Source organism: Mesoplodon densirostris, chromosome 11 (genome assembly GCF_025265405.1).
Source record: "Mesoplodon densirostris isolate mMesDen1 chromosome 11, mMesDen1 primary haplotype, whole genome shotgun sequence".
Taxonomy (NCBI): Eukaryota; Metazoa; Chordata; class Mammalia; order Artiodactyla; family Ziphiidae; genus Mesoplodon; species Mesoplodon densirostris.
Genome location: NC_082671.1, coordinates 34,461,329 through 34,469,291, shown reverse-complemented (window position 1 = coordinate 34,469,291; position 7,963 = coordinate 34,461,329). Strand labels below are relative to the sequence as shown.

At 42.9% G+C, this 7,963-nt stretch overlaps 1 protein-coding gene across 4 annotated transcripts in view; it reads left to right on the top strand.

Moving 5' to 3' along the window:
* Window positions 1-5,259: 5,259 nt before the first annotated feature.
* Window positions 5,260-7,963, top strand: part of RAP1B (RAP1B, member of RAS oncogene family) — a 48,456-nt gene continuing 45,752 nt past the window's right edge. For all 4 annotated transcript variants that reach the window (XM_060112371.1, XM_060112370.1, XM_060112373.1 and 1 more), the window contains exon 1: window positions 5,260-5,442. The gene's annotated coding sequence lies outside the window, so the exon portion shown is untranslated. The remainder of the gene's footprint in view (window positions 5,443-7,963) is intronic.

The following is a 7,963-nucleotide window of genomic DNA, read 5'->3' as shown; positions in this document are numbered from 1 at the left end:
AAACCCTACACTTTAGATACTTTTATGTACATTTTTAAAGATTACTAATAAGAAACTCTGAAAGGTTAATAAGAAACTCTGAAAGGTTAAACTCTGAAAGGTTAAAGGCCAGAGGTCACAAATCCACTGTGATCAGCTTGGAGAATCAAACCAAGATTAGCAAGACTCCCCACGCTACATTTTATTTATAATATGTGATGCCAGGCAGTATGGTAAATACAAAGAAGTGTAAGATATGCTTTTGGTTCTCAAGGATCTCAGGATAGAAGACAAAAGCAGTTTAAGTAAGGCAATGTCTGATAAGTACCAAATGAGTGGTACAAACAATAATTATTAGGGAGATTCAGAGAAGCAAGAAACCACTAGATCTAGAACAATGACTAAGATTTAGATAAATACAAAAGAGACAGGAGAGATTTTCTGGCTGAAAGAACAGCATTAACAAAGGAATAATAGCACAGCATGGTGCCAAAGGAAGGCAGGCAAACTAAGATATAAATTTCAACTGCCCACATCTTTATATATAGCCTTGGTCACTTAGCCTTCCTAAGCTTTAGGCTTCTCATCTGTATAATGGATCATTCAAACCAACCTCCTGAAATTTGGTCATCATTAGTGAGGTATGTGATTCATACACAAGACTTGGGAGTGACTGGGAGTGGAAGCCAGGACTATCATAATGATAAGTTCTAAGGGGATGCCTAACTCTTGAGCATCTTTGGCATGATTTTATTAGCTGTTTGATTTGGAGACAGCCCAGATTCTGAAAGTATTTATATGTGGTTTTTGAAGATTTTCTTAATTTAAATTTCTTTTGAAAATTCATGACGGGGAATTTCATGAAGCTGGTTCTTCCAGTGGTTTTCTACTTCAACATTCATTTACATGATGGCTCTGGGAATGTCATTTTCATTTGTATGGTTTTTCTCAGCTACAGCTTAAGAAAGGGGGAAATTTTAAGTATTATCTGTTCCTTATACCATAGACATTATCAATGACGAAATTAGAGTTACTTAATGTGGTGTAGGCAGGTTTGGCGGTCAAGCCTACAGCTGCTGAAAGAGAGTACAGACAGAATTTGAAATATGTCTTGAGACAAATAAGCAGTTATTATAGCTATTACACAGAGTAGAAAACATGCCAAACTGCCTCATTTTTCTTATATATAAGTACATGGTTTCCCCAAAACAGAAATCTTAGAGAAACACAAACTACCATAGGAGAGTATGAGTCCTGAGTTGTTTTCCTATTAGCAATGATCTAATATGCTCTTACCTGGTCTCTCACGTGATTAAGTGCTAGAATTTCTAAAATAACTGCATAGCGTTTGAAACAATTTTGGACCAAGAAAACAGAACAAAACTAACTTGGGATTTAAGTCATTGTTTTTCCTCTTTTGTATCAACAAGCAGCCCTCTTATACTTCTCAACCTCCAACCCCAGCTATGCAAGGTGTTGCAAAAAAAATAGAACTACACTTATATAATCATATACTATACACACACACACACACACACACACACACACACTTACACGACAGAGGGAAAAACCAGTAACAATGTGCCTTGAAGGATCAAATCTCAATATTGTTCATTTGTGAATAAAAGAACATAATAATATTTAGGGTTAATGACTCTCAATGCTACTGATAACCATGCTTAATTGGAAGTTAAACAGCATGACTCTTGTTAATGCAAATAATCATGAACCGTTAATTAGGAAAATTGTAAATGTGAAAGTTTTTTAAAATCTAATTTTGCATTTGCAATAAGACCTTTACTTATGTGGACTTTTAAAATGAAACTAATGAGATATAAATGGTATTTGAAGTAAAACTTCTAAGGAGGCAAATACATGGAAAATCAGAAATACCATATCAGGTTAAATACAGCAAGAGTTATAGGTGAGCACACTATTAATTCACTTCCCCTAAAGAGGGAAAAACTAATTTTGAGCTTCTTCTAGTCTCAGGGACTAAGACATGGCTATTTTCTCTACTTTCTCTTACAACAGTTCTGTAAAGCAGAGATTATACATCCCCACGTTGCAGATGAGAAAACTATGCCTCAACACGATTAAGGAAGTTGTGCAAGACTATGCAGCTAATAAGCAGTGGAGCTGAACTCTGACTCTCATGTTCTCCACTATTCCACAGTACCTTAGGAACAGAAAATTCAACAATGCCTATTATATGAAAACCACCATACCAAACATGAGAAATATATATCCTTATCTTATGGACTTTATCTCCTAGTACCAGTAGGACCCGCTACATAATTTGAGGGACCTAGGGCAAAATGAAAATGCAGACCTCTTGTTAAAAAATCATTAAAAATTTCAAGATGGTGCCATCAGAGCATTAAAAGGATCATGGGGACTTTCTAAGCACAGGGCCCTGTCACATGCCCACGAAGCTGGCCCTGAGTACAAAAGGGCAAACAATGACAGCCCACTGCCTGTTTTTGTTACAGACATGAGCTAGGATAGTTTTCACATGTTTAATGATTTTTTTAAAAAGAAGAAGATTTGTGACACATAAAAATTACATGAAATTCAAATTAGTGTCCATAAATAAAGTTTTATTAGAATACAGCCACACTCATTCTTCATGGATCCTATGGTTGTTTTTGCACAACAAAGGATTGAGTAGTTGTACCAAAGACCATCTGGCCCAAAAAGCCTTAAATATTTACTATCTGGCTTTACAGAAAAAGTTTGCAAGCCCTTGTTCTAGTAGGAAGGTAGAAAACAAGTGACAAAAAAAGAGAGCAGTAGTGTTATGGGGATTCAATAGAGGAGAGCCCACATTAAATTGGAAATATCAGAAAAGGTGCTCTTTCTTGGAGAAAGTAAATGGACCTTGAATAACGGGCAGAGGTGGGAAGGGGCATTGCGGGCAGAGGAAGTCACCTCTGCACACCAGAGAAGTGGGAGAGCACTATGTCTGGGCAAGATGAGAAGTCTACCTGACCTTAAGGCATTTTTTAAGTGAAAGGGAAAAATAAGATACAAGGATTTTTAACTTCAGTAGGGCAGGGGAGTAACTGAATGCTCTTTGGCGAAGAGAGTGACTTGGTCAGTATGCTTTAAGATAATTCATCTGGCAACAATGTGTAGAATGGATCACAGCAGGAACAGACAGGAGGCCACAGGCAAGGTAGGAAGGTGCACCTGAAGTCCAGGAGTTGAGAAGTAATGCCAACCCAAACAAGTGTGGTCTCAGTAGAAATGAATTGCTATCTAATAGATGTGCCAGTTGACGGATGGTTTCAGGAAAGGCAGAAAAAGGAGTATCAGGATTGAAGACTGGGTCATTTAAAAGATGGCGATACAATTAACAAAAGGAGAAGAAACTGGTTTGGTGACAAAGGTGATGAGTTCAGTTTGCACACATGACCTGTTCAAGTTGCCAGTGGAATATCCTGGTGAAGTTTTCAAGGGGATAGGAATGAGGAGCTGAAACCCAAAAGTGAGTTCCGTGCTTAAGAGATGTACAGTCTGGGGCCTCCCTGGTGGCGCAGTGGTTGAGAGTCCGCCTGCCGATGCAGGGGACACGGGTTCGTGCCCCGATCCCGGAGGATCCCACATGCCGCGGAGCGGCTGGGCCCGCGAGCCGTGGCCGCGGGGCCTATGTGTCCGGAGCCTGTGCTCCGCAACGGGAGAGGCCACAGCAGTGAGAGGCCCGCGTACAGCAAAAAAAAAAAAAAAAAAGAGATGTACAGTCTGACATTCTCTGCATAGAGATAATAGCTTAATACGAGTGAAACGATTTCCAGTGTAACAGAAGAAAACAAATGTATTTTTAATTTAACTATTTTACATATTCTCTCAAATTCTAAATAATCCTAGCTCCAATCTTCTGAAACTGACTCTTTCTGGGGAAAAAAGAAAATCAATTGCGCAAAGGTCAAAGAGTTAAAAAGAGAGAGAGAAAAGAAAAAACAGTATACCCAGGTAACATTTTCTCCCATGAACTCAGTTTCAGGCTTTCAGACTTCTCAAAGTTTCATGCAATAATTGAAAAGTTAGTAAAGTCACATTTATTTGAAATTCATTCATTCGGAATTTACAATATTTCCTAGACTGCTCTGACACGTGCCTTTGAAATTCCCATCAAAAGACGGTTTTTCTAAGGAAACAGAAATTACCAAAATATTCAACATATTCAGTTAACCTAAATCGTGAAACACCTAGAAAGCACTTATACAGAAAACTTAGGATCATTATAGTTCATTCTTATCTATTCCCTTAGTTTTCAATTACTAGTATTCTTAAAAGGAGTGAAATTAATATTTTTTGCTAATCTTCCAAATTTATAAAAGTTCATAAAAATTTATTTCAAGAATGCCTTATAACACAGGGCCCAGTTAAACTCTGAACTAAGCAAAAATTAGCCTTTAATGACCCCCCAACCCCTACTTTTCCCTGCATATTTGTCCATCTTTGAATATTTTTGCCCATCAAAACCCAGTTTTCATAAAAAAGCTAATATCTTGTATAAAGGGTAGTCGTATTTTAGTCTTTTCTCTAATAATGGTAAATTCCACTGGTAAGTTCCCACCCTTTTTGAAACAAGGCATTTTGGAACAGAAAGTCCTTTCTGTTGCCCAGTAGTTACATCATAGACCACCTATGGGTAACCCTTTAAAGTACTCGAGTCACGCATTTAAATGTGCGATTTATTTTACTCATATAAATAGTTGATTTAGGTACAAAGTTGCTAACTGAGATTAGTTAACTGAGAATCTTGGATTAGTTAACTGAGTTTGACAGGATAATTTGAAAAGAGTTGTCCTGGGTGAAGACGCTTGACAATTCACGAGAAACCACTTCAAAAATGAAAAAGACTGTGCCCTAGCCAAGGCACCCTCACGGGAGCTCTAGGTGTGGAAATTGAGCGCTGTTACTTCTCCAGCCACTTTCCCCAGCACAAAGGAGTACGGGAGCACCAAATGTTTGGTGGCGTTGGTGACTAAATTACAGTTTGCATGAAAGGCACCTTTTGAATTCGTACGGTTTTTAAGCTCTTCGCACCGTTGTAACCCGCTAGGATCTGGGAAGCCGAGGGAAGGCCGAAGAGGCAGTAAAAGGGAGAGAAAAACACCGCGGGGGAAACGCCACGAAGGGCGCCGCGCGCTCCCGTTTTGCGCTGCGGGGACGCGGAAGGCCCCGCCCCTCGGCTCCCATCGCCCCTCCCCTCGGCCCCGCCCCTTCCCGGCCGCGCACCCGCGCGCCCCGCCCGCGGGCGGAAGCGAGAGCGAGGCTGAACGCTTGACGTCAAGGCGACACCGCCAAACCTCGCCCAGAGTCAGGCGTGTAAGCCAGCCGGAGCGGCGGCGGCGGCGGCGGCGGTAGCGGCAGGACCGCCGTGGCGCCGGTAGCAGCGACCTGGAGGGAGCGCGAGGCGACGCTGGCTGCGGGGACCCGGTGACAGCGTGAGAGGTTCGCAGAGTGCATGCGTGGCCGCTGAGGGGAGCGGCGGCGGTGGCCGCGCGGGGCGGGGGCCGGGCGCCGGCAGAGGGGAGCGGGTGGGGTGCGGCGCGGGCCGGGCGGGGCGCGCGCGCGGCGGTCAGGGGGCCGGGGCGGCGGTGGCGGCGGCGACGGCGGCCTCGGAGCGCGGCAGGTGGTGCGAGGGCCCGGGCCCGGCCGGCGAGTGCGCTGCCTCCCAGGCCGGCGGGTATGAGCCGCCGCCGCCGCCGCGGGGGAACAGCGCGCTTTGCGGAAGGGGTCAAATGTCTGAAATATGGCGGAGGAAGTGAGAGCCGGAGGACCCCCCCCACCCCCACTCGCCTGCTCCCTCCTGCCCGCGGCCGCCGCAGCCTCTCCCGCTGCCCGCGGTCCCCCGCCGGCTCCCCCTAAGACTCGTCCCCCCGCCCCGGAGCCCCCTCGCCGGCCGCCTCTGTTCCTCCCGGGTGTGAGTGGAAGTTAGAACGGAAACCAGAAAGTTATCCTTTGAGGAGACCCAGCTTCCCCCAGTCCCGAGCTGGGGCGAGGAGCGTTCGGGGGAAACCACTCCCCGGCGCCCTGCGGGCTCGAGCCTGACAGGGAAAAAGTTTGCCTGAAACGGGGCTGGTTTGCTCCATTTGTTGCGGGAAGTGGCAGGAGGAAGGCAGCGGAGGGAGCCCCACCTAGTCTGGCAGCGGCCACGGCGTAGAGAAAAACTGTTAAAGGGGCCTTTCCCTTCGTCAGCAAGAGGAAATCTCTTTCTCTTACAGAGGGAGAGAAAATCCAGGAAGTTTGTCTTCTCTTTTTCGCCATCTCGATGTGTGTAATCCTAACATTGACTGTCAGCGCCGTGAATCTTATTTAAAGCTACCCCCAGTGAATCGGGCCATCCGAATATTTCTTGTGAAAAAAAAAAAAAAAAACTGATGGCTTTTGGAGAAAAGATCATCCTTGCTGAGTTTAAGCAGACGATTTTCTTCCCCTTCTCCTGATCCCCCACCCCCTTTTATTAGTTCAGAACAACATTTTTGCCTGCAGCTCTTGTGTGAACATAAGCAGTTCTGTGTTACAGTAACGGGAAATCACATTTTTAACGGGGTAGAAAGTTGACGCTAAATGAAGATTGTGATTTTAATATTTTAAAATTAATTCAGCCTGATTGGATTTTTGTTTTGCTAGTAGCACAACATCTAATATGTAAATATCTAAAATATAATTTATCATGCTTATAAAACTTAAAGCTTCCAACTCGTAAATTCATTTTTTAACCCTCTTTTTTGTAATTAGAATGCTATTTGGACTTGTTCAACAAAACCTTAGCTTAGCAAGAAGTAACATAAAAAGGGTAGACGTTCATTTAACTTAAAGCTGGTATCACTCCTAAAAGCTGACCCTTGAATTGTGTTTGAGTCATAATGGAGTCATGGGACTTTTTAAGGGCCGGAAAGGGCTATTTAGATCATCCAGTCCCACCCTCTGATTTTACGGAGGAGGAAACTGAGGCCTGGAAAAGATAAGATAACTAGTCAGTGGTCTGCTGACTTGTAGGACAGTAACCTATCCATAATAGAGAACCTGGAGGAAAATATACGACATTTTTATAGTGAATTACATTTTACAGAGGATAGTCCCATCATACCCCAAAAAAGGTGAGTACGTTAGTCAAACAGTGTAGAACCATTTGGGTAGTTTCATTACCAGGTTTTAAGAGAGGAAGTTGATATCAGAACGGTGAATTAACTTTAAGGACACAGAGCCCTGAATGATAGTCTTATTTGAGCCCATCCATGCTTTTGATCTCTGCACTACGGGAAAGTGGTTTCACTTGCATTTTCTTTTTGTCATTCATAATAAATTGTGAAGCTCCCTTATCTGAAGAAGCCGGAAAGTAAGTCTTTGAAACACGTGTATCCAGTTTGGTTTTAATGTGCCAAGTATGGGAATACAACTGAAGAACCCAATAATAAACTGGCTTAATTTTAAACTGTGGTATGGGTTCATGAAAATAATTGCTCTTTCTGCCCCTTCCCACCCTCCCCCACCCTATGAAAGTCATCTCTCTTCCTTTCTATGACAAGTGTCACTTCCTACCTCCTGTTATTATATGTGATTTTTGTTATCCCACTAAATTATAGACTCCATGGACAGGATGTGTTCTTTGCACAGAGACAATACCAGTTTGTTAAATGTAAACACCATGAGGGTAGGGACTTTGTCCATTTTATTCTCTACTGTATCTTAGTTACTAGAACCTTGCTTGTGCACATAGTAAGTGTTTAGCACTTAGGTTTAGGGATTAACTGTAATAAACATTTAAAGAGATGATATTTGAAGAGAACTTTGTCCTCCTTCAAAAAGAAACATTTCCACATTGGTTTTGGAATCATTTAAGTTTACAAATTTATTTTTATTTTATCCTCAAAACAGTCCTTTACTGTGGAATTTCAGTATTTTCTCTTAGCTGTATAAAGGGACAGTGAGTCCCCATGGTAAGGAGCCACCATGTAAGGAGGGTCTA